Source organism: Eumetopias jubatus, unplaced genomic scaffold (assembly GCF_037043125.1).
Source record: "Eumetopias jubatus isolate StellerSeaLion01/CBP00866 unplaced genomic scaffold, mEumJub1_p1.0 scaffold_15, whole genome shotgun sequence".
Taxonomy (NCBI): Eukaryota; Metazoa; Chordata; class Mammalia; order Carnivora; family Otariidae; genus Eumetopias; species Eumetopias jubatus.
This window is the reverse complement of record NW_028274821.1, coordinates 36,973,786-37,001,032: the sequence shown is the minus strand read 5'-3', so window position 1 is coordinate 37,001,032 and position 27,247 is coordinate 36,973,786. Positions and strand designations below refer to the sequence as shown.

The 27,247-nt window shown below is 37.1% G+C and overlaps 1 non-coding gene across 1 annotated transcript; it reads left to right on the top strand.

The window, feature by feature from the left end:
* The first annotated feature begins 9,329 nt into the window (after positions 1–9,329).
* Positions 9,330–9,433, top strand: LOC114212462 (U6 spliceosomal RNA). Its single transcript, XR_003609969.1, has one exon. It is a non-coding gene; the product is annotated as a U6 spliceosomal RNA (small nuclear RNA).
* Positions 9,434–27,247: the final 17,814 nt, after the last annotated feature.

The following is a 27,247-nucleotide window of genomic DNA, read 5'->3' as shown; positions in this document are numbered from 1 at the left end:
GGGTGATCTATAGCCAGGAGGGACTTTCAAAGATGTCCTTACATGAGGAAAGGGAAACAGGTCATAGAACAGTATTGAATAAGGGGAAGAAGCATAACCTTGGCCAAAGTGGATCTCTTTAGCTGAGGATAATTCCTGAAGAAGGATTCCATAGAGATCTGTTAGCAGCCTGGCAGCAGGGGAAATGAGGGCTTCAGATCTGAAAGTTTTGGGTGGTACAGACCCATAGTGGGGTTAGTCATTCCACTCCATGTCCCAGAATATTTGGTAGAAGCCCCTCTCCCAGCACAAGCCACATTGCACTGCAGTCTTATTCGAATCCCTTATTATGCTTCGAGATCTCCCATGGCTGCCTTTATATCTTCAGTAGTCATCCAGTTTGCAGTACAGTTAATGAATACAATGAACAAAAGTTAGATTCACAACAGAATAAAATAAAATCCTACACCTGGAATAACAATAGCTGATGCTCTATGTTACCTTGTAATATGTGTATAACTTATGCTATTGCAAAATAGGAGTTTTAATAAGCATTGCTATGTTTGGTTAAATTGACTTTCAAGGAGGTAAAGGAGCATGCTGAGAAGAGGTTTAGTTTGTAAAGAAATCTCTACAATGGAAAAAGCTGTTTCAGAGGCACAATGAATTACCATCAATTAGAAGTCAAAAGAGGAAGATCGGGAAAAAAAAAAGTGTTTAAGAGAAAGTGTGACCAGGGATTCTTAATTTGAAGATTGAGTGGGGAAAACTGGAATGAGATATGGACCAGAGGATAAATTATTGAAAAATATTTGGAATCAACAGAGCTCATGGTTACAAATCAAACACTGTTGCAAAACCAATGCTGTGATGGAAATAAATAGCTACTTGAGTGATTATTTTGGTAAGATATATTGATGTTTCAGGTACAATATATTGAAGTTTCAGTTGGTGTACAGACTGTCTTGTATCCCTGAGGAAAAAAATGTAAGTGGCACACCCTTCACAGACCTGACACATCATAGGCTCACAATAAATGTTTGTTTGCCATCTCCTTCCCATAAGGGAAAAGATTTCAGGTCAGCCTTACCATTCATTTCAAACACTTCTTAAAACCCATAGAGTTATGACATTCAGGGAATCCTCTATTGGCCAAATGGTGTCTCTCACAAGAGGCTATAGTCACACACACGACTCAGCCTGAGACTTCAGGAAATGAAAAAGCTATCTTTTCTCTTTTCCTATCTCGTTAGATTTCTTGTTCCTTCCTTTTTGCTTAGCTCCCTCTCCCATCTGCACAAGAAGCATACAGCTAATGTGGCCATTTTATAGTAACTAAATATATAAAGGTCTTGCTTACTGTGTGTATGTGTGTGTGTGTGTGTGTGTGTGTGTGTGTGTACATACACACATTAAGACATAAAAAAATAGTTACTATTCAATTCCACAAACAGCATTCAGTATCTACATCTTGCAAAGTAGTGCCTTAAAAATATGCTAGATAAAGATGAATAAAACATAGGAATGTTGGAAAAGAAAACAAACCACTAGCAGTAATAGGTGGAAGAATGAAGTATGTATATGGTTGACATGCAATTAATGTGCTGTGAGAACAAGGAGATGAGAATGATTGCTTTTGACCTAAGGGAGATCAGAAGGTGTGCCACTTTTCAGACCTTTGAGTGTCCCTAATCATTAGTTAATTGACTCCTGCATGTAAATTTGTGTTGTTGGCTCTGTATGTGTTTCCTGGTAATTAATAAGCACTTTCCCAGTTAATTTTATGTATCTTCCATCTGTGCCTTTTGGATGTAGGAAAGTTATTTTAGTACGATCGTATATACACAAGTCTCAGGAATGCCAGTTTTGTAACGAACAAAAGTTGATTGAAAAGAGATAGAAAAGTGTGACACATCTTGGTATTAAATGTTCCTTGGAGTCCAGAAATGAGAAATGTGGTGGGAAATAATGGGAAAAAGTAAGAAAAGTTATATGAATGATTTTGGGGAAGTTGTTGGAAAGAAAATCTGTGAAAATAAGATTCAACTCAGTTATGATAGAACTGGTATGATCTAGCAACTAGAATGACAGGATCTAGGACAATGACTATCCAAGGCTGTTTCAAGACATCTGTAGCATAGCAACAGGGAAAAATGGTTAGATTTGGTGCCAAAATTCAATCTCAATTTGGTGATTGCATCTAGAAATTGACTATAAAACTGAAGATTAAGAGAAGCTTAGCTGACCTGAAGATAAAGTAGTCTGAAATTGAGAAGTCAAAAAACATGTGTTTCTTAGTGTTGCAGAATGACTCATGTTACACTCAGATGTTCAAAGAAATATAGATTCTGTACTTTTTCTATAACTATCCCACATTTCTCACCCCATCCAATGGGTAGGTAGCGGGAAAGGAAAATGAAACTTACTTGTATTTGCTAATCTCAGTAAAATCCAAACATTAAAATTTTACATCAGAAAATATCTTTCTAGGTGACTCTACTGCATCAATTTTCTCATATCCTCTAAGATGTTATCTGGGTATTTAAGAGTATAGTCATGCTTATGACATGATTTTGTGACACTAGGGAAGGGGTCAAATGTGCCTTTAGCTGGTATGCTAAAGTGTACTTTACCTGAGCTGCTGTTTTGCCCAATTCTGTTGACAATAGCTGCTGATTTTGGCAACAAATGATTTCTTATTTTTTTTTTGTTTCTTAGCTTCTAGGGATCCTCCAAGTTGAATTGACCTTTTTAACTTTTGCTGCTTTTTCCATCTGGGCCATGGTCTAATGGTAGTATCTACTATGAGATTGCCCTTCTCAACACTGCCCTCTGATCCTCTGCATGTCAGTGAAACACAGGAACAGAGAAGTATTTGGAAGTATAAGATAAGCTTTCTTTTTGCCTGACAACACTGTTCCACCTCCCAGTTATGTGAAGGCCTCCAATATTAGCTCAGGGCACTCTGTACAAGAGTCTCTTCCCTACATCCCAAATGATTGGCTGGGCAAATCCCACCCAGAATTGGCCTCAAACTCAGACTGAACATTTACTCTCTAACCACTACATGCATTGCAATTCCAGGGCTGAAAAAGCAGGGCACATAGAAGTGCTGATCTATACTTCTTTAGACTCCTTTTACCTTTACTTTTTCTTCTAAAATCCTATGGAAATGGAGGTGATAAGATTTTCATTTATTTCTACTACTTCTTTTCTTATAACTTCTACCACATCAAACTCTATCATTTAAGCTCACAAACCCAGAAAACAATATTTTCAAGGGGAACATGGAAAGGCGGTCCTTTCTCTCATGGCAATGCCTGATTTTAAATCCATAAACTTCAACATTTTATTTTGAATATCAGTTTATAAATATTACCTCTTATTTTCTTTGTATTCCTTTTGAACCATATTGATATTGTTAACAAAAGTACCATAGGAGGTGCTTTGGAGGCATGGAGGGCCTCACAAATTTTTGAGATAAACTTCCTACCCCTATATGAAATCAACCAGATCCATTTTATTTAAAAAAAGTACTAAAAAAGAGATCAAACGGTTTAAATAAAAGCCACATTACACAAGATATAAGATTAAGGGCTAGGAATTAAGTGTATTCTGTTTAGTGACACTGTTTTTGTTTTGAATTGAAGTTATTGAACACCTTCAGGTTATATACTAATAGTATACTAGAAAGTGCATAACTGAATTAACAACAATTTAAAACAAAGCTTACTGTCTGTTATTTGAGGATGAGGTATTTTCTTGTGACTTAAATAGACAATGGCCTTAAGAGAATACTCTGAGGGAAAAAGTATATAAATTTGCAATACAAATAAGAAATGACACATTAAAAATAGAGCCTTGATTGATACAAGATTGACAGAGAGGACAAAAAGTAAAGTGCCTCCATCTAGTTATAGTGTACTATAATAAACAGAGCAGACATTAAGATGACTAGAAAAGCAAGATAGAAAGCAAACCCTGTTTACCAGACCATAAATCAGAATGACTAATTGAAATGCTATGTTTTTCCTTCTCTTTCATCTCCTCTTCACCAAAAATTTTTTGCCCAAAACTGACCATATAGAGTGTGTTTTGAAATTTTTCTATCTATAAGTTCAGAGAGCATAGATTCCCCAAGTGTGAATATTAGAGAAAAGGATGTCTTTCACTTTCTTGACTTAAGTGTAGATTTATTAGCAAGAGGATCCACTTACCCTTGGGTAGAATGACATAACAAAGCAGATTTGTATTATGCAGAATACTTTCAAAAATAAACTTTCTATTTTATAATAGTTTTAGATACAGAAAATTGTAAAGATAGTGCAAAGAGTTCCTATATACCCCACAACTAATGTCTCTCAGTGTCAACATTCTCTATAACAATAGTTACTATTGTTGCTGCAACTAATGAACCAAAATATACAATAATGAACTTATATACATTTGATTGTAGGTAACAGAAGACTAAATCAAAGTAGTATGAGTAGCATTAATAGTAGTAGTGGTGAATCACAGAACTGTACCTCTGAAACAAATAATACATTATATGTTAAAAAAGAAGAAGAAGAAGATAGCAGGAGGGTAAGAATGAAGGGGGGGGAAATTGGAGGGGGCGAAGAACCATGAGAGACTATGGACTCTGAGCAACAAACTGAGAGTTCTGGGGGGGATGGGTTAGCCTGATGATGGGTATTAAAGAGGGCATGTTCTGCATGGAGCACTGGGTGTTATATGCAAACAATGAATCATGGAACATTATATCAAAAACTAATGATGTAATGTATGATGATTAACATAACATAATAATAAAAATATTAAAAATAAAAAATAGTAGTAGTGGTGATAACTGAATAGTCTAAGGATAATGCAAGCTTTAGGCATATTTGGAATTAGGCTTCAACCATTGTCATAAAAATTCACCCCTCATTTTTTCCTTTTTGCCATAATTTTACTCTGCATTCACTTTGTTAGCATCATTCAGACAAAAATTCCCAACATAGAGGAAGTATGTGCATAGGAACTTCAAGCTCACATTTACATTCTGAATAACCCTGATACTCATGTCTCCAACAGATACCGAGATTGGTCTTCACTGTACTGCTTCAGGTCATGTAATCCTTCCTGAGTCAATCACTATGAGACTTTCCTTTGGCCTCTCCCCTGCTCCCAAAGATCATGAGACTATACTTGGTCTTAGCCAAAAGGTCGACAAGTGATAGTCAATCACTATGAGAGACTGAACATGTGGATTGGCCAGACCAGCATCACATTTCACCCCTGGATCCAAGAATGAGGTTAGCTTTCCTAACTAACTTAACCCAGTAATGGGACAGATGTTTCTCAAGAGTAAATTAAGTTGCTGATAGGAGAAGGAATACATACTGCATATCAAGAAGGCAAAACTATCTGTTCTCTACTATGATGTGCATATGAGGAGGTGTCTTAACCTTGAAAGAGACTCCAAACATACTAGTCTACAATCATTTTTACTACAAATTGAATCTAGAAAAAGGTATGGTTGGGTTTTTCTATTTCTATGAAAATGGTAAAAGAAGGAAAAAGATGTTCTTTTCTTTTTTATTGGTTATCTTGCAAGCTGGTTATCTTTATTTTTAAGTAAAAATAAGAAACCAATTCAGGCCCAGAATTTAATGACTATTTCCCTCACTGCTTAATGACCTAAAATACCCCAAATTCCTCTAGCAAATGTTTTTCTGATACTCTATATGCACAGTGTTTTACAAAAGGATTAAATAATAACTAGAGATAGTTCCAGTTTCAACTAGGTTGCCAAAATTTTCCTTCACAGAAATAGCAACAATAGTTAATACTTAATTTATGGTCTAAGAAGTGTAAACAAATATTTACAAATAAGATATCTTATAATTCATAGAGCAACCAATTAAGATAGTGCAATTATCAGTTCCATGTTACAGAGGAAACAATGGAGACAAAGGGACAAAGTAAAAATGAAAGGGGGGAAATCGGAGGGGGAGACGAACCATGAGAGAAGATGGACTCTGAAAAACAAACTGAGGGTTCTAGAGGGGAAGGCGGTGGAAGGATGGGTTAGCCTGGTGATGGGTATTAAAGAGGGCACGTTCTGCATGGAGCACTGGGTGTTATGCACAAACGATGAATCATGGAACACTACATCAAAAATGAATGATGTAATATATGATGGTTAACATAACAATAAAAATTAAAATATATATAAAAAAGTCACAAAGTTAGTAGTTTTATCAGATGACATTTAAATATCCTTTCATATCTTCTTTGCTTTACCTGTTCCAAAGGCATTTGGGTAATTTTGCACCCTCAGGCACAGCCACAGAAATCCCCTTTGTGTGGATTCTGACCAAATTCAAATCCAGAATTATTTTTCTTCTCCTCATAGACCTTATGTACAACTTTTGCCCTTTCCCCAGACTTCCTGTTAATGCTGAGCCATCAGATTCCATGGGAGCATCTGGTGCTTACACCAAAGCAACCTAGAAGTAGGAAGAAATTATAATCCTGCAGGTGAAGCTTTGACCAACAGGAGATAGCAGCAAGAAGAGAATAAGAAGAGGAGCAGTCATTAATAAGCCCTCTTGAGAGATACTCCCATGAGATAAAGCAATCAATCACACTGAATACTATTCAGTGGTTAGTTTGGGATTGCACCCCTGTATCAACTCTCTCTTTTTCCCTGTCTCACTTTCCTTTGTCCTCACCCCTGCTCCCAAAGATCATACTCCTGAAGAAAGCATTAACACTTAAGTCTTTGCTTCAGGCTCTGTTTCTAAGAAACAGTCTAAGACAGTTGCTATCAGCAATGGCCTTAGAAAGTGGATCCTTAGGATAATTTATTAAAGCTGCATTACTGACCAATCTCATTGCAATAAGGATACCTTTGCTAGTGTTACAGGGGCTGATGATTAGCTCTGGCATACCATGACATCGCTATTACTAAGGCTTTCCCTTGTGGTTAATTGGGATAAGGTGCAGGTGGAAGATAAGGCCTTAGGATATGCAGTGGCTGTATGCTTATATGGTATGGGACAATGATAATTATAGGGACTGTGGACTGGGCTGGCTTTTGTTAAAGATACTGGAATCTTTGAAGGAGAAAATTATAGGCTTAGAGTATTCAATTGCCAACTTGAGGCACTCTGTGAAAGCCAGGGGCCCTGTATGGCTTCATTTATGCAGAGCCTTAACATGTATGAGTACAGGGCACTTTGCAGAAAATCAGACCCAAGATTCAATTTTAAATGTGAAAGAAATACAAAGGAGACCAACTATGTTCCCTTGAGAGATCTCATCTATTTAGTGTAGGATTGCAGTTGGGAAAGAGTAAGCTTTTGAGAATTGAGATGGGGGTTGTTTTTGGACAGAACTGAGAATTTTGAACTCCATATTCCCCTGAACAAAAGCAGAAAGAGTTTCTCCCCCTTGACAGAAGACAGCAGTTTTTCTAGCTTGGAGCAAATGTGAAGACCTCACAGAGGCAGATGCCTCCAAAATATTGCTTGTGCTCTTCAGTAGCTGCCCGGTCAACACTGATTTCCAGTCCCCTTACAAAGCAAGGGAATCAGTACTCCCTCCAGGACAAAGTTATTTAATCACCGATTGGAACTGTAGGAACTGATTGACATGTACAGGATAGGAACTATGGGATAATTGTGGTAGTAGATCCTAAAAGTGTCAGAACATGGTTGTAAAATATTGTTTGGCATGGGTTGACTTCCCTGGGAAATAGACTCTGAGATGGAGATTTGCATACAAGCTTTTACTGAAAAGTGCTGTTGGAAATATCACTTGTTTGCTGATGAGAACAGGATTGGGCCAAGGGAGAAACTAAACTGCTGTGATACAGTTGAAGAAGAGGTCTCAGTCAATCCCACGGAGAGATCTGGACCACCTAATTTGTCTGAAGTCAAATCAAGGGAAAGGGCTTGTGGATTGCTTCATAGAGCAGTTCAGTTCATTTATGTGCGCTGACCACTGGTGGGAGAAAAACTTGTTGAGGCAGCTCTCTGTGGCCAAAGGCAAGACTCAGAAACAGACTCAGCTGTGAAGCATTGACCAGCACTTGCAAGAGCCGGGGAAAATCATACCTCAGTCTTGAATACAAAACTGAGAAGCACACCACAGCAAACACAATGATGTGGGAGAATTTATTGAATTTGAGCCACTCAGTCCTAAAATGAGAGTCAATACATGAAGTAGAGTCAGTCTCCAGAATCTGTTGAGGTGACTCCTTGAAGCCTGAATATAATCTTAGCCTACAGTGAATGAGGTGGGAATGTCAGTTCTTCCTTGACAAAATATGAAGGGAGAAAGAAATTCTCAAGGAATAGAGATGTTAAGATGGATTGTGATGTACAACTTGAGAATGTACCATCAAACTATTTTCCCATAGTATTCAAAGAGTCCATTTCCTTCATTGGGGTAATGCAATATGGAAACATTGTTAGGGCATGAAGGAAAAACCAACTTAATGTTTCCTGTCCTCCATAGGATTGAATGTCCGTGGAAGATGATGTCATGAAAGTGTGCTCTCTCCAGGGTAAGGAAGAATAATTGGATTCTGAAATAGAAAAGTATAGGTGGAAGCACTTAATATTCAGAGGCAAGAAAGATTTAATTACTCTAATAGCTAATATAGCTATAGTGGAAGTCAGGGTGCCTTGATATACATGTCTGTGATAATAGCAATAGATCATCGTGTCATAGAGAAAAGATAGATAAATGGAGTAGTGTGTTTCTTGACCTATAAAAAAGAAAATAAATAAATAAATAAATAAATAAATAAACAAATAAATAAGTTGATAACTTTTGAACTGATAACTGGCATCAGCCATCAAAAAGGAAAGTTGTGGTTCCTCACAAAAATTCCAAACTTAAGTCAGTTCACAGACTAAAAAGCCATTGGTTGAAGGGGAATCCAGGTCCCTTTGAGAATTAACTCTGCCATATTACGGCAAGTAAATTAGATAAATACTTCCCTGATCTTTTCCAAAAAGTACATGTGGCCAATACTAGTATAACTGTATAGTTGGAAACAGGAATTAGAGATTGATAAATAAAGATTCTGAATTGAGACTGATAATGGAGGAACTGAAATACCAGGAATAGAGGCCTTGCATGCTTGATGATAGGTAGAGTTTTGGCCCAAGACTGTGTCACAATGCAGTGTTTCTAACATGCCCATTCAACTATTCTACAGTTATTTCCCAGGTCCCCAGTTGGGTAAATGAATTCTGATATACCTAACACCTGACAGAATCCTCATATAGATCTATGATCTGTGGAGTAAGAACCATTTTAGTAAACAAACAAACAAACAAGCAAACAGCCCTGTGCTTGTTGTTGCAGCTCATACACTAAAATTGGAATGGTACAGAGATCAGCATGGCCTCTGTGCAAGGATGATATGCAAATCCATGAAGTGTTCCATATTAACCCCCCTGCTCCCCCCCACACACATACACACAAAAAGCCAACTAGAAGTTCTCTTCTGTCCTGGAGAATATATAAAAGCAATACCATATTGCAGGAATTATAATGATAGCATCACCGTCAAATACTTAAGGAAAACAGGAGTAGTGGTTCCTATGATATTCCCATTCAATTCATCTACTAGGCTGTTAGAAGAAAGTCAATAAAAAAAATTGATCCCAGGGGCACCCGAGTGGCTCAATCAGTTAAGAGTCTGCCTTTGGCTCAGGTCTTGATCCTAGGAACCTAGGATGGAGCCCCACATCGGGTTCCCTGCTCAGCAGGGAGCCTGCCTCTTCCTCTGCCCTTCCCCTCTCTTGTGCTGACTCTCTCCTGCTGTCTCTCTCTCTCAAATAAATAAATAATATTTTTTTTAAATTGATCGTGACTGAGATGACTATGGAATGACTACCTTACTTACCTAAGTTATAGCCCCAAGTGCAACTGCATGCTTAATATGTTATATTTATTGATGCAATACCACATTCCCCTGGCATTTGACACATGAATTTATTTGGCAATTACATTCTTCTTGATCCAACAGAAAGGAGGACTAAAACTAGTTTGCCATCACATAGTAGGGATAGTGTAATAGGGACAGCATTCACCGGTTGTCAGAGGGCTATGTTAAATAATTCTCATGCTCATGATATATTCTGCAGGAACACTGATCCTATTGTTATTCTGCAAAACATCATGTTGGGTTACTATAATTATGTATCATGCTAATTAGACCCTATAATCAGGAAATAACAAGTGTTCTATAAGCCCTAGGAAGATAGCAGAATTCCAGAGTGAAGAAAAATCCTGTTGAAGAGGCAGGATCCTGTCATATCAGGAAATACCTTAGGGGTTTAAGTCAACTAGAGCATATCAGAACATTTTTGCTAAGATGAATAAAAAATTAGTGCACCTTACATTTCTTACTTATAGTAGTCGGTGGGCCTCTTTGGATTTTTTGAGGCAGCATATATAACATACTTTAAAATACTGTTATGAACCGTTTATTGAATGACTCATAAAATGACACTTTTTGGCACAACTTAACAGCAAGAAAGTATTCTGCAAAGTCAAGATTATGGTGCAAGCTGCTCTATCATTCAAAGTATGTGACTCAGAAGATCTGATAGTGCTAGAGGTATCTATGGTATATTTAAAATGCTATATTGAATCTCTGGCAAGCCCCCATAAGAAAAATTGATGTGTAGAATCATAGACTGGAGAGCAAAGTCAGGCTTTCTACATCTAACAAATTAATTTTCATTGGGGAAAAAAAAAAGAAAACTTCTAGTATTCTACTAGGTCCTAGTATGGAAAGATCCTGACCATGGGATGCCAGATGTCTGTGTAACCACACTTCCTCATCCTAACTTAGGTATTATTAGACCTGCTGAGTCATAAGTTTGGGAGTATAAAGCAGTAACCCATCGTACAATACAAATGGTATATGGGTTTTGATCTGAGCAGATCTAGAAAGCATGAGAAAATCAGATGAACGCATGGTCAGAATTCCCTTATCATTAACCTCAACTGCATTGACATTCTCCTTCAAGTTATACCTATGGCCTTCTGGGAGTATTTCCTGTCAACAATCCATATAGAATAAAAATAATATGAGGACTGCTTCACAGATGAATTGGTTTAAAGGAGATGATGTCCCTAAATGAAATTTCGTGACTGACTGGAAATGTACCTCACCTCTTGGGAAAGAAGTGAGGACATCCTACAAATATGGAGGTACCATGTTATATTCAGTATCTGAATATTAAGGAGAGCATCAGTAGATCTGAAGACTGGTCAGACAGACACTTCTCATGTACTACTGGAGATTATCTCAACCTCACTATCTGATGACCTTGACTCTTTGCTCCAAACTAAGCCACTATACTGATAACCCACTGTGTGTGGGATTATACCACCTTCAGCAGGTATAATCCAATTGTGTTTTATCCCATGGATATTCTGAAAACCATTTATCTCCTACTTTGGCACTCTCCTGTTCCCTGAAGAATGAGATGTGGGTATATTGAAGGCCACCACATATCCAACCCAGAAATGTAAATGAAATCACAATCTAGTAGGTGAAATGTGATCATTAAAAGATGGGATCCAGAGGATAAATTCTACTCCAAACCTCAGAATAAACGTCCCGAGCAAAGTTTATCTTTTGGATGATAATCTAAGGAGTTTTAGTCATCTTGACACTAAGTGATGGCCAGCTTAGTAACACATTCTTATATTTGCTCTCCCTCCTTTATTTCTCTTTTCCCTCACTCCTGTTTTTAAGTAAAGTAGTCGATGGTGCTGAAAACATTGCTTCAGGTTCTTTTTTTTTTATGTTATATTAATCACCATACATTACACCATTAGTTTTTGATGCAGTGTTCCATGATTCATTGTTTGCATATAACACCCAGTGCTGGGGCACCTGAGTGGCTCAGTCATTAAGCTCTGCCTTCAGTTCAGGTCATGATCCTAGGGTCCTGGGATTCAGCCCTGCATCAGGCTCTCTGCTCAGCGGGAAGCCTGGTTCTCCCTCTCCACTCCCCCTGCTTGTGTTCCCTCTCTCGCTGTGTCTCTCTTTGTCAAATAAATAAATAAAATCTTTAAAAAAACAAGAAAACAAAACACCCAGTGTTCCATTCAGTACTTGCCCTCTTTAATACCCATGATCAGGCTGACCCATCCCCCCACCCCCTCCCCTCTAGAACCCTCAGTTTGTTTCTCAGAGTCCATAGTCTCTCATGGTTCGTCTCCCCCTCTGATACCCCCCCTTCATTTTCCCTTCCTACTATCTTCTTTTTTAACATATAATGTATTATTTGTTTCAGAGGTACAGGTCTGTGATTCATCAGTCTTACACAATTCACAGCGCTCACCATAGCACATACCATTTTTTTAAAAAAATAGTTTCAAAAGAAAAGAAAGTTTCTTAAGAGGAGAAAGAAGAAAAAAATAATATAAAGAGAAATTAATATAACCTTGACTTAATCATATCAGTTGCCAAGAGAGGAAAAAGGGAGCTGTTTTAAGACATTTTTAATAAAACATATTAACAAAGAATGTTTTAAAAATGAACATCTGTTATAAAACCAAAATATTTCTCACATCTTTATTTGTATGTTTGTTTGTACCAAGTTAAGTGCTAAAAATTATTTGTAGTATGTTAGAATAAAAATATATGCATCCATATAAACACACACAAACAAAGATAATAAAAGACAAAAGCCCAACAGTTAGTTCTAAGATTCCTAGCAATCAGGACAAAATGGAAAGTATATTTCTTGTCTACTGTCAAGGAAGCTAACACGAAAGAGAAAATATATTCTTTTTCTTCCACAGACCATATGCTTATAAAGGAGATATACAATAAATTTTAATGTAAAAGAATTTAAATTAAAGAAATGCAAAATTTGCAGATTTTTGGTGACTATCTTATTGCAAATAAATGGCTATTTTTTTTTAGAATAGATGGCTGTTTTAAAAAACAATCAAAATATCTTCAAAATATACCCATTGCTTTCTTACATTGGGAAATTTATGTTTGCAGTCAAACTGAGAAGTATTCTTTATGAAATCCTTTCTTTAAGCTAATTTATTTTATTTTTTTAAAGATTTTATTTATTTATTTGACAGAGACACAGTGAAAGAGGTTAACACAAGCAGGAGGAGTGAGAGAGAGAGAGCAGACTTCCCATGGGGTAGAGAGCCCGATTTGAGACTCAATCCCAGGGTCCTGGGATCATGACCTGAGCTGAAGGCAGACGTTTAATGACTGAGCCACCCAGGCACCCCCTTTAAGGTAATTTAAATCATTATTACTTAAAATGTATCTCGTGATGCTGGCAATGACCTCTGATGTTGAATTTCACAGAACAGATATAGAGATCCAGAGAGGACAACAAAAGAGGAAAGTGATCTGTCATAGTTTTCTTTATTCTTTGGCTCCCTATCTCTCTGTTATTTTTTGTTTATTTTTTCACTCCTATTGAAGGGGTAGAGTATGTATCCCCTTTGAAGGGGTTCTACAGTGTAGTAAAAATAGCTTATTCTTTTTGGTCAGTTATATATGGACTTGAAGCTAGCTTCAGACATTTAATAGTTACATGACCTTAAGTATAGCACTAACTTTGTCTCTGTGCCTCAACTTGTGCAAATATAAAAATAAAATAGAACTATCTTTTTAATGTAAGCATTAATAGAAATCACATATACTGCCTTATTTCTCCTTCCTTGTAGTTCCAGGATTTATAGCAACTAATACAAAGTTACCTGCTTAGAATCAAGGTCACTTCCACCTCCGTTAGAATATTTAAACTTTATTAGGACATACAAGATATTAACAACTGAATAAAAGAGAAACAAAATATTTTTTGGATCAGTGAGTACAGTTTCAGAAATAAACACCAGTTATTCTTTTTGAGCTTCAAATGTTTCAATAGCGGTAAAAAATGACCAGAAATCATTATTCTAGATTACTTCTTTCTGCTTTGATTGATGGCAAGACTTTGATTCGTGTATAAAGTGATCCATTGATTTGAATCTCTTTTTATGCATATATCTGTGAATTTGAACTAGAATTTTGAATACATATTGCATTATGATGAAGTTGAGTATAACATGAGAATCATATCTAATATCGTGTCCCCATGGTTTACAAGTCAGATTTAAGAAGTCTTTGCTTCTTTTCCATACCAACACAGTTTTTAAAAAGAACATTTTATGCTTTCCTTCTTATTCGAATTTGAGCAAAATTTCCTTATCCCTACTGCCTAGCATAATAGAGTAGGAAAAAGTACAGAATTAAAATCAGACAAACCTGCACCCAAACATTAGTTGCAGCACATACCAACTGTAAGAGCAAGGACAAGTGACTTCACATCTATAAACCTCAAGTTCATTATCACTCCAATGAGACTGATAATAGCTGTCATTCTTAGTAGTCATAACACTTAGAGATAAAGCATCTGGCACATAGTAAGTTCTCAATAACTTATAGCAATTATTTTAAGGTATTTCTAAATGGTTAATAAATACATAAATAAATGAGGCAAAAGCATCAAGCATCTTAGTTAGGTCAAGGTCCTTTATTTTTTCCCCCAATGTTCACCTCAGTGACCTAGCTGCTAAGAAAAAGAAAGTATTGTTAGTAACTGGGATACAGTTTTATACCACTGATTTCTTCCTAGCTTCGTTCTTTTCCCTTAACCTGCAACATTGATTTGACCTGACACTAATGTGCAATATTCTCTCTCTCTCTCTCTCTCTTTCTCTCTGCTTGAATTTTAAAGCTTAGAAAGAAAATCATAATAATGCAAGAGGGAAGCAATGTAGTGGAGATAACTGAATAAAGAACTAATACAACAAATGTACCTTAAGAGACCTAGCTCATCTGCAGGTATAGGTACCTATTAACCAGGATATATATATTCTTGTCTTTTACACTTTAAATATTACTAGTTTCTGTCTACTTTGTCTTCAGTAATTTCTACAGGAAAAATCTTTGGAATCTAACTGATATCAAAGATATGAGAACAATGAGCAGAGTAGGTCAAACAGATAAGGTGGTATTATTTTACCAGACTTCACTATTTGATTGCATTTTGAGTTTCATTACACTGGATTGTGTTATGGATTTAAAAATATAAAAAGAATCTGATATACAATTATGGGATGCTTGATTAAATTGCTTTTAAAATAGGCAAAACATAAGAAAGCTTGCTTTTTTTTTTTCCACTGATCTTACCACAGGCAATTTTTGTGCTCTTAAAAACATAACCGGGGGGCGGAGCAAGATGGCGGAGGAGTAGGGACCTAGATTTCGTCTGGTCTCAGGAATTCAGCTGAATAGGGATCAAACCATTCTGAACACCTACGAACTCAACAGGAGATCAAAGAGGAGAGTAGCAACAACTATCTGAACAGAGAAGCGACCACTTTCTGGAAGGTAGGACGTGGGGAGAAGTGAATCCGAGGCGATATTCGGGAGGATAGACGGCGGGGGAGGGGCCTCCGTGGGCCGCTTCTGGCAAGTGATAGAGCCGCGGAGCACAAAATCGGACCTTTTAGAAGTCGGCTCCGCTGAGGGACGTCGCTCCAGTGACTAAGCGGGGGTGGAAGCCTTGAGGGACAGTGGGGTCTCAGGACCCTTGGGGTCACAGAAAGACCAGGGGAGCCTGAGTGCACCAGAGCTCCCAGGTATCGGAGCGGGGAAGCCAGCTGCAGAGATGGAGCTGAGGCGCGGGCTCTCAGCTTGGGGTTGCCATAAACTGTGATCCACGGCCCAGTCGGGCCACTGCTCCTGCAGCAGGGACCCAACAGGCGGCAGATCCAGGGAAACTCCCCTTCCTGCCCGGGGAGGAGTGGCGTGGGAACGCACCGCAGGGATTTGCTGGGTTTGGAGACTCCACACGGGGTGGGGTGCCACAGATACAAACGCTCCGTCACAGCCCGGTGAGCACGGAGTGCGGCCGACAACCAGGGACAAGGGAGTGACTGCTTTTCTCTGGGGGCGCACTGAGGAGAGGGGTCCCGAGTTCTCAGCTCCACCGGGTGGAGATTGGGAGGCCACCATTTTTGCCCTGGTCCTCCAAAGCTGTACGGAGAGCTTGCAGAGAACAAAAGCTCCTGAGATCAAACCCGAGGAGCTTGCTTAGCCCGGACCGACAAGGGCGGGGCAATTCAGCCTCTGGCAAAGACATTTGGAAAACACAGCAACAGGCCCCTCCCCCAGAAGATCAGCACGAACAGCCAGCAAGCCAAGACCAAGTTTACCGATCAAGGAGAACGGGAGAACTCCAGCGCTAGGGGAATACTGCACATAGAATTCATGGCTTCTTTTACCATGATTCATTAGTTCATCAAAGTTAATTTTTGTTAACTGTTTTTTTTTTCTTTTTCTTTTTCCCTTTTTCAACCAACATCTTATCAAACTCTTTAAAAAAAAAAACATTTTTATTTTTTTTTTCATTTTTAGAGTCATATTTTATCCCTTCATAGTAGTTACCCTTATTTTTGGCATATATATATAATTTGTTCTCTCTTTAAAATTTTGAGATACAGTTTCTTCTAACAGATAAAAATATACCCTAAATCACTAGTGTATGGCTCTGTTCTAATCTCCTGCCTGATCATATTCTCTCCCTTTTTTCTTTTTTTTTTTAATCTTCTTTCTTTTTTCAAACAACTTCTTATCTTATCAAGTACTTTTATAAAATCTTTTATAATTTTCATCTTTACAGTCATCTTCTATACCTTCATTGTATAAACCCTTATTTTGTACATATATGTCTTTCTTCCTTTAAAATTTTAGGAGGCACTTTTATCTAACAGACCAAAATATGCCCAAAATCTAGTGTGTGGCACTGATCTATGCACTAGCCTGATCATATTTGATCACATTCTACTTTTTTTGTATTGTTCTGTTTTTGTTTTTATCTTTTTTTCTTTTTTTTTCTTTTTTCTTTCTTTTTTCTTCCTTTCCCTCTCTTTTCCCCTGGTTTCAGGTCAATTCGGATTTGTATACAGTATATTTGCTGGGGACGTTGTAAACCTGTTAGCATTTTGTTCTCTCATTCATCTATTCTCCTCTGGACAAAATGACAAGACGAAAAAAATCACCTCAGCAAAAAGAACAAGAGGTAGTACCGTCAGCCAGGGACCTACTCAATACGGACATTAGTACGATGTCGGACCTAGAGTTCAGAATCATGACTTTAAAGATACTAGCTGGGCTTGAAAAAAGCGTGGAAGTTATTAGAGAAACCCTTTCTGGAGAAATAAAAGAACTAAAATCTAACCAAGTCGAAATCAAAAAGGCTATTGAGGAGGTGCAATCAAAAATGGGGGCACTAACTGCTAGGATATATGAGGCAGAAGAGAGAATCAGTGATATAGAAGACCAAATGATGGAAAGTAAAGAGGCTGAGAAAAAGAGGGAGAAACAACTACAGGATCACGAGGGCAGAATTCGAGAGATAAGTGATTCAATAAGACGAAACAACATTAAAATAATTGGGATCCCAGAAGAAGAAGAAAGAGAGAGAGGGGCAGAAGGTATATTGGAGCAAATAATAGCAGAAAACTTCCCTAATGTGAGGAAGGAAACAGGCATCAAAATCCAGGAGGCACAGAGAACCCCTCTCAAAATCAATAAAAATAGGTCAACAACCCAACATCTAATAGTAAAACTTACGAGTCTCAGAGACAAAGAGAAAATCCTGAAAGCAGCTCAGGAGAAGAGATATGTAACCTACAATGGTAAAAATATTAGATTGGCAACAGACCTATCCACAGAGACCTGGCAGGCCAGAAAGGACAGGCAAGATATCTTCAGAGCACTAAACAAGAAAAATATGCAGCCAAGAATACTATATCCAGCTAGGCTGTCATTGAAAATAGAAGGAGAGATAAAAAGCTTCCAGAACAAACAAAAACTAAAGGAATTTGCAAACTTGAAACCAGCCCTCCAAGAAATATTGAAAGGGGTCCTCTAAGCAAAGAGAGAGCCTAAAAGCAGCAAAGATCAGAAAGGAACACAGACAACATACAGTAATAGTCACCTTACAGGCAATACAATGGCACTAAATTCATACCTTTCAATAGTTACCCTGAATGTAAATGGGCTAAATGCCCCAATCAAAAGACACAGGCTATCAGATTGGATTAAAAAACAAGACCCATCCATATGCTGTCTGCAAGAGACTCATTTTAGACCTAAAGACACTCCCAGCTTGAAAGTGAGGGGGTGGAAAACCATTTATCATGCTAATGGACACCAAAAGAAAGCTGGGGTGGCAATCCTTATATCAGACAAACTAGGTTTTAAAACAAAGACTGTAATAAGAGATGAGGAAGGACACTATATCCTACTTAAAGATTCTATCCAACAAGAAGATCTAACAATTGTAAATATCTATGCCCCGAACATGGGAGCAGCCAATTATATAAGGCAATTAATAAGAAAAGCGAAGAAACACATTGACAACAATACAATAATAGTGGGGGAATTTAACACCCCCCTGACTGAAATGGACAGATCATCTAAGCAAAAGATCAACAAGGAAATAAAGACTTTAAATGACACACTGGACCAAATGGACTTCACAGACATATTCAGAACATTCCATCCCAAAGCAACGGAATACACATTCTTCTCTAGTGCCCATGGAACATTCTCCAGAATTGATCACATCCTAGGTCACAAATCAGGTCTCAACTGGTACCAAAAGATTAGGATCATTCCCTGCATATTTTCAGACCACAATGCTTTGAAACTAGAACTCAATCACAAGAGGAAAGTCGGAAAGAACTCAAATACATGGAGGCTAAAGAGCATCCTACTAAAGAATGAATGGGTCAACCAGGAAATTAAAGAAGAATTAAAAAAATTCATGGAAACCAATGAAAATGAAAACACAACTGTCCAAAATCTTTGGGATACAGCAAAGGCAGTCCTGAGAGGAAAATATATAGCAATACAAGCCTTTCTCAAGAAACAAGAAAGGTCTCAAATACACAATCTAACCCTACACCTAAAGGAGCTGGAGAAAGAACAGCAAATAAAGCCTAAAACCAGCAGGAGAAGAGAAATAATAAAGATCAGAGCAGAAATCAATGAACTAGAAACCAAAAGAACAGTAGAACAGATCAACAAAACTAGGAGCTGGTTCTTTGAAATAATTAACAAGATTGATAAACCCCTGGCCAGACTGATCAAAAAGAAAAGAGAAATGACCCAAATCAACAAAATCATGAATGAAAGAGGGGAGATCACAACCAACACCAAAGAAATACAAACAATTATAAGAACATATTATGAGCAACTCTATGCCAGCAAATTAGATAACCTGGAAGAAATGGGTGCATTCCTAGAGATGTATCAACTACCAAAACTGAACCAGGAAGAAATAGAAAACCTGAACAGACCTATAACCACTAATGAAATTGAAGCAGTCATCAAAAATCTCCCAAAAAACAAAAGCCCAGGGCCAGATGGCTTCCCAGGGTAATTCTATCAGACATTTAAAGAAGAATTAATACCTATTCTCCTGAAAGTGTTCCAAAAAATAGAAATGGAAGGAAAACTTCCAAATTCATTTTATGAGGCCACCATTACCTTGATCCCAAAACCAGACAAAGATCCCATCAAAAAGGAGAATTACAGACCAATATCCTTGATGAACATGGATGCAAAAATTCTCACCAAAATAGTAGCCAATAGGATCCAACAGTACATTAAAAGGATAAATCACTACGACCAAGTGGGATTTATCCCTGGGCTGCAAGTCTGGTTCAACATCCGCAAATCAATCAACGTGATACAATAGATTAACAAAAGAAAGAACAAGAATCATATGATCCTCTCAATAGATGCCGAGAAAGCATTTGACAAATTACAGCATCCTTTCTTGATCAAAACTCTTCAGAGTATAGGGATAGAGGGTACATACCTCAATATCATAAAAGCCATCTATGAAAAACCTACAGCGAATATCATTCTCAATGGGGAAAAGCTGAGAGCTTTTCCCCTAAGGTCAGGAACACGGCAGGGATGTCAACTCTCACCACTGCTATTCAACATAGTATTAGAAGTCCTAGCCACAGCAATCAGACAACAAAAAGAAATCAAAGGCATCCAAATCGGCAAAGAGGAAGTCAAACTCTCACTCTTTGCAGATGATATGATACTTTATGTGGAAAACCCAAAAGACTCCACCCCAAAACTGCTAGAACTCATACAGGAATTCAGTCAAGTAGCAGGCTATAAAATCAATGCACAGAAATCAGTGGCATTCCTATACAGCAACAACAAGACAGAAGAGAGACAAATCAAGGAGTCGATCCCATTCACAATTGCACCCAAAACCATAAGATACCTAGGAATAAATTTAACCAAAGAGGCAAAGGATCTGTACTCAGAAAACTATAAAATACTCAGGAAAGAAATTGAAGAAGACACAAAGAAATGGAAAAACGTTCCATGTTCATGGATTGGAAGAACAAACATTGTGAAGATGTCAGTGCTACCTAGAGCAATCTACACATTCAATGCAATCCCCATCAAAATATCATCCACGTTTTTCAAAAAAATGGAACAAATAATCCTAAAATTTGTATGGAACCAGAAGAGACCCCGAATAGCCAGAGGAATATTGAAAAAGAAAAGCAAAGCTGTTGGCATCACAATTCCGGACTTCCAGCTCTATTACAAAGCTGTCATCATCAAGACAGTATGGTACTGGCACAAAAACAGACACATAGATCAATGGAACAGAATTGAGAGCCCAGAAATTGACCCTCAACTCTATGGTCAACTTATCTTTGACAAAGCAGGAAAGAATGTCCAGTGGAAAAAAGACAGTCTCTTCAACAAATGGTGTTGGGAAAATTGGACAGCCACATGCAGAAGAATGAAACTGGACCATTTACTTACACCACACACAAAGTAGACTCCAAATGGTTGAAAGACCTAAACGTGAGACAGGAGTCCATCAACATCATAAAGGAGAACACAGGCAGCAACCTCTTCGACCTCAGCCGCAGCAACTTCTTCCTAGAAACATCACCAAAGGCACAGGAAGCCAGGGCAAAAATGAACTATTGGGATTTCATCAAGATAAAAAGCTTTTGCACAGTAAAAGAAACAGTCCACAAAACCAAAAGACAACCGACAGAATGGGAGAAAATATTTGCAAATGACATATCAGATAAAGGGCTAGTATCCAAAATCTATAAAGAACTTATCAAACTCAACACCCAAAGAACAAATCATCCAATCAAGAAATGGGCAGAAAACATGAACAGACATTTTTCCAAAGAAGACATCCAAATGGCCAATAGACACATGAAAAAGTGCTCAACATCGCTCGGCATCAGGGAAATCCAGATCAAAACCTCAATGAGATACCACCTCACACCCGTCAGAATGGCTAAAATGAACATGTCAGGGAACGACAGATGTTGGCGGGGATGTGGAGAAAAGGGAACCCTCCTACACTGTTGGTGGGAATGCAAGCTGGTGCAACCCCTCTGGAAAACAGTATGGAGGTTCCTCAAACAGTTGACATTAGAGCTACCATTCGATCCAGCAATTGCACTTCTGGGTATTTACACCAAAGATACAAATGTAGGGACCCGAAGGGGTACGTGCACCCCAATTTTTATAGCAGCAATGTCCACAATAGCCAAACTGTGGAAAGAGCCAAGATGTCCATCGACAGATGAATGGATAAAGAAGAAGTGGTATATATACACAATGGAATATTATGCAGCCATCAAAAGGAATGAGATCTTGCCATTTGCTACGACGTGGATGGAACTGGAGGGTGTTATGCTGAGTGAAATAAGTCAATCAGAGAAAGACATGTATCATATGACCTCACTGATATGAGGAATTCTTAATCTCAGGAACAAACCGGGTTGCTGGAGTGGTCGGGGGTGGGAGGGATGGGGTGGCTGGGTGATGGACATTGGGGAAGATATGTGCTACGGTGAGCACTGTGAATTGTGTAAGACTGTTGAATCACAGATCTGTACTTCTGAAACAAATAACGCAACATATTTTAAGAAAAAAGAAAAAGAAGAAGATAGCAGGAGATGAAGAATGAAGGGGAGTAAGTCAGAGGGGGAGACGAAACAGGAGAGATGATGGACTCTGAAAAACAAACTGAGGTTTCTGGAGGGGAGGAGGGTGTGGAGATGGGTTAGCCTGGTGATGGGTATTGAGGAGGGCACATTCTGCATGGAGCACTGGGTGTTATGAACAAACAATGAATCATGGAACAGTACACCAAAACAAATTATGTAATATATGGTGATTAACATAACAATAAAAAATCTAAAAAAAAAAAAGAATACCAAAAGAACATGACCAAACAATAGCCATTATAAAATCTACATGCTTAAAAAAAAAAAAAAAAAAAAAAAAAAACTAATGCATTCTTTTCAAAAGTTAGATGTTCCTCTCCTTATTTCTTTCAGCCTTATTTCTATTACTCTTCCGGGCATTAATAAACAGCAATATATTATTATCTTGCTTCATAGCACTTTGCTAATTTTCCAAAACTGGGTTTTTTTATGCACAAAGATGGAAATCATTACACTTTTTTAAGTTGGTATTTTTCTTTACCATTAAGTGGTCTTTCTTTGGGTATGATTGATAGTGAATTCTTCTATTGTTTAAAAATTTCACTGTGCTTGGGGCGCCTGGGTGGCTCGGTTGGTTGGGCGACTGCCTTTGGCTCAGGTCATGATTCTGGAGTCCTGGGATGGAGTCCCACATCGGGCTCCCTGCTCGGCGGGGAGTCTGCTTCTCCCTCTGACTCTCCCCCCTCTCATGTGCTCTCTCTCCGTCTCTCATTGTTGCTATCTCAAATAAATAAATAAATAAAAGCTTTAAAAAAATAAAAATTTAACTGTGCTTGTGTTTGACTACCATTAAGAAAACCAAGAAAGTACAAAAGTATCTTTTATATGGCCACTAGCATTAGAACAAAAGTAGAGTTCAAAATGTTATTGAAATGTATTTATATTATTTTCACATTCTTATATTTTCTTATATTAAATTTTACTATGTATACCGTGAAGCAGAAAATCTAGCAACTATGTTGAGGTGTTATAAAAAGAAGCTAAAATTTATAAGATCTCATTGAGGATCCCCTTAGATGGCAATCAGTATCAGCATTCGGTGTCACCTCCAGCGTAAAGAATCCTGGCTTGGTTGGGAGACACTTTGCAAAGAAAATTCCAATTGCTGAGTTTTGCTTTTAGCACCTTCCAGGTATTGGATCCTGAGTGTTGTAGAAAAAAATTACCTGAAACTAAAGCATTCTCAGTGTTTCAAATGAAAATTCATTTAATTTACAGTGTTAGAAAGCATGATATGAGAAAAGGGAGAATTTCCCCAAATTATAAAAGTTATTTTCATTTTCTCATATTATTTGACATCTATTTATCGAGACTTGACTGGGAGTATGGCATAAGTACGATCTCAAATTAATTATTTGGAGATTGAAATCTCATTACCAGTGTCAATTTTAAGTTAAGAAACCATGATATCTGAGTGACTTGGATTTGGTTGAATAATCACTAATTGAAATTCCTTGCCAGAGAATGTGATAACTTTATGAAAAAATGAAGTATGTGTTTTATGTTCTTATAGCTTTGCTTTCAACATCCAGCTGTAACATCCATCCTTAATATCCATTCTTTCTAACCTAATCATTGTGAATTTTGTCTCATAAGTACTCATATACCTACATTTTAAAAGTACAAGGATTCATATGCAATTACTTACATGTAAACCATCTGTGAGGGAGTAGTAAGGATTATTTAAATGTCATATATTACTTTAAGTAAATACTGTCTAAAACCTAAGTAAAAGTTTAATTCAAAATTTTAAATTCATATTTTTGAATATAAAGTGAAGAAAATGTAGACATGAATTTTTTTAGAACATTTAAAATCACATATTTTCAGGGTTACAATTATTTCGTTTAATGTAACAAATGGATGAGACGTGGACTTTTTCTTTTCTAAACACTGGACAAAACAACTGAAACATGATAGCCACAGTTGGCCACTCTGTTTTCTGAATATTTCCTTCCATTCCCTTATAAACATATTGGGTATTTAATTATCAATGCATCTGCACATACTGCCCACATATAGTGGTGTTAGTCCTTTATGATCATTTAGAAATTTCAAATCCCCCCCAAAAAACAAGAAGATAAAGGAATTTCAAATCATTCTGGTAAGAAAAACTAAGAATTTGTAATGCTGAACTTCTAGTAATGCTGTAGTCACTGTTCTGTATTCACCCCATTTTCTTTCTTATTCTCTATGATCCATTTACAACTTCCCAAGCAAAGGCAATACTTGAGTCTCTTTTTGCCAACACCAGTCATCTTTCTTATTCTTAATATTGTTAATCTCCAAATTAAAGTCCCATCTGAGATATTAATCTCTGATTCTTGTCCTCCTTTGTTTCATTTATTTTTAGCTCTCCTTGAGTCACCTTAGGGACTTGTGAACAAACAGCCTCTTTATCAAGTGTGGTGCCATTCCCACTCCCACCAAAATCTCACTGCACCATACAACACTTTTACAATCACCAGAACTGCTCTTTAGCCTTCTTTTTCTTTATAACTTTTCCCACTCTTTCTGGATTCACTTAACTCCATCTCAAGCTTACTTTACTTTTTTTAATCACTTTAGTATTTTCCTTTTATTAAAATCTTATTGTGTCCAAATGTTTTACTGAAACTGTCATCCAGTATTCAATCTTAAATCAACCTCATCTATCAGTTCTACTCTCGAGTTCCTGGACCACAGGGCACTTTTAGAGAAAATCACAAAATGAACAAATATGACCTATTTCAAATATATTCTTTCTGGTCAGTCTGGCCTAGAGCCTTATGAGCATATGTAATTTGAACGATTTTTACAAAGAAAATTAATGCACTGTCATGAATTCACTTTTTCCTTCCTTCTCTATGTCATTGTATGTCATTTCTCTTCTCCTTTCTCTTTATATTATTCTATAAATCTTTCCTAATACATTAAAATTACAAATTTTCTGTCTGTAAATGTGACATCATTGTCTCCTCTTTGCCTATGACTTATTCTATTCATTTTATCTTTAAGTCATCCATTCTTAGAGTCACAGAATTTTTATATCTAAATATAACTTAAGATTATATTTGAAATCTGGTTCAAATTTGCATTTGCATATATCTGTGAATACAACCTCCCCCAACTTCTCACTAAAATACTCACGAAGGCTCAGAAGGAAATGAAAATTCACATCATTGACAAACACTATGTCTGGCACATAATCCAGTACCAAAATCTGAAATACAGATAGAAATGAAATAGGAAAAATTGGCAAGAGGAAAAACAATATCAAGAACAAGAAATCACCCCCAAAATAACAATCCTACCAGATTTTAGCTTGCAGTACATTCTGACCTCATCTCATTAATTTATGATAAGTATTATACTTTACATCAATCTGGATACCTACACCAATGAAGGTTTTTGTCATTTTTTTAAGTATTAAGTGAAAAAATGAAAATGTCTGTCTCATAGTTGGCACACAAAATTTATTGATATCTTGAAGTATAATAATATACAAATATAAAATATATATTCTCTAAACCCATAGCTTAAATGGTTATAGAACTGAAAGTGAAATAAAACTAACTTTCTTTTACCAGGATCACAACTTAATTGGTGTGTATATATCTTGATGACTAATAATGGATCTTTGGTGTAATTTCTGTCTGTTGTATTAATGTTATGTCTCTCCTATTTTCTAGGTGCAGAGTCATCCTCTTCCTAAAATATAAGTAAGTTATTTCAAGTGGCATGTATTTTCAGAAGATAAAGTTTTATCCCATAGTGAATATTGTCCATTATTTCTTTTCCAAATGGGATATTTGTTTTGCCTTTTTTCCTGATATATCTAAAAAGTGATAAGCCATTCTTTTCTGGGGGCAAATTTTTTTCTCTAAAACAATAATCTTCAATAGCTATGAAAAAATGGGACCCAGAGAACATCCTATTTTGGAATTGCAAGAACTTAGTGAACAAAAAGTACTTCAACTTTGTTTACACAGCAGATCTTGTAAGTCCTTAGAGTTTAATGTAGATGATGAAACATTTTCTTCCTTCTTGCTTCTGACAGTTCTATATCTTTTCCAAGTAGAGCCAACAAGCCAGTGTGACATATTTTCATCTTCAAGTCACAACACTTTCCAGAAACAAGCGACAAGCCTCTCAAATTACATTTATAGAGAAGGTAGCAAGACAAGTATAATCTAACTATCAAAAGGATGGTTCACTAAAGTGCTCCAACTATTGCAAACACAACCCAGGTATAATTTGTCTTGACTTGATTTAGACAGCCAAAGCAGTCCTAAAAACAGCAATAGTCAATTACCCACAGCTTTAAATACAGACATTCTCAGACAAGTGACTCTGAGGGGAAAGGTCTGTTTTGCAACGCAATGCTTGAAAATGTTATTTTAAAAACACTCTATTCAATAGAGGAGTCATGTTTTAAATGCCTTTTGACTGTTGTTGATCTGGTTCAGTTACAGAAATTCAGTACCTTTTCATGACTATAAAATTGGTAGTATCCCTTTTAAAATTATATAAGGTTAAACCATAGAAACTTGTTGACATCTGACTTTTTTTTTTTTTTACTTACGTAAAGGGTGATTTATGTGGTTCAACTTAAGAATCCATTTAAAAACAAATTCTAGGACAACTCTCAAGTTTCTCAAAAAGAAAATTTCACTCAGAAAACTTCATGGATAGCTCAGGGTCACATGATAGTAAGTGGTAAAATGATTAGAATGATTCTCACCATCTTCTACTAAGTGATACTAATTATTATTTTTTTTTAGTTCATGTTTCCCATGGTGTCTCCTCCCCCTAGACCTCAGCACTTGCTGTTCTTTCTGCAGGAATGCTTCCTTCCTCCCACATTTACTAACTCATTCTCATCCTTCAGTTCTCAGATTACAAAGCCCTACAAGAGAGAAGCTCTTTCCTGATACCACCAAAACTATGTTCACATCCCCGTTGCTTGCCCTCCATTGCACACCCTCCTTTGCATGCAATGAACTGTAATACTTGGTTTGTCGCCTTTCATTCTAGATATATGAGAGCTCCACAACAGGAATCATGGTCACTGGGTTCTACAGTTCATGACACAATAAATTATAAGATATTCAGGTGTTTGCTATACTTGTTAATTGCAAAATCAATCTCA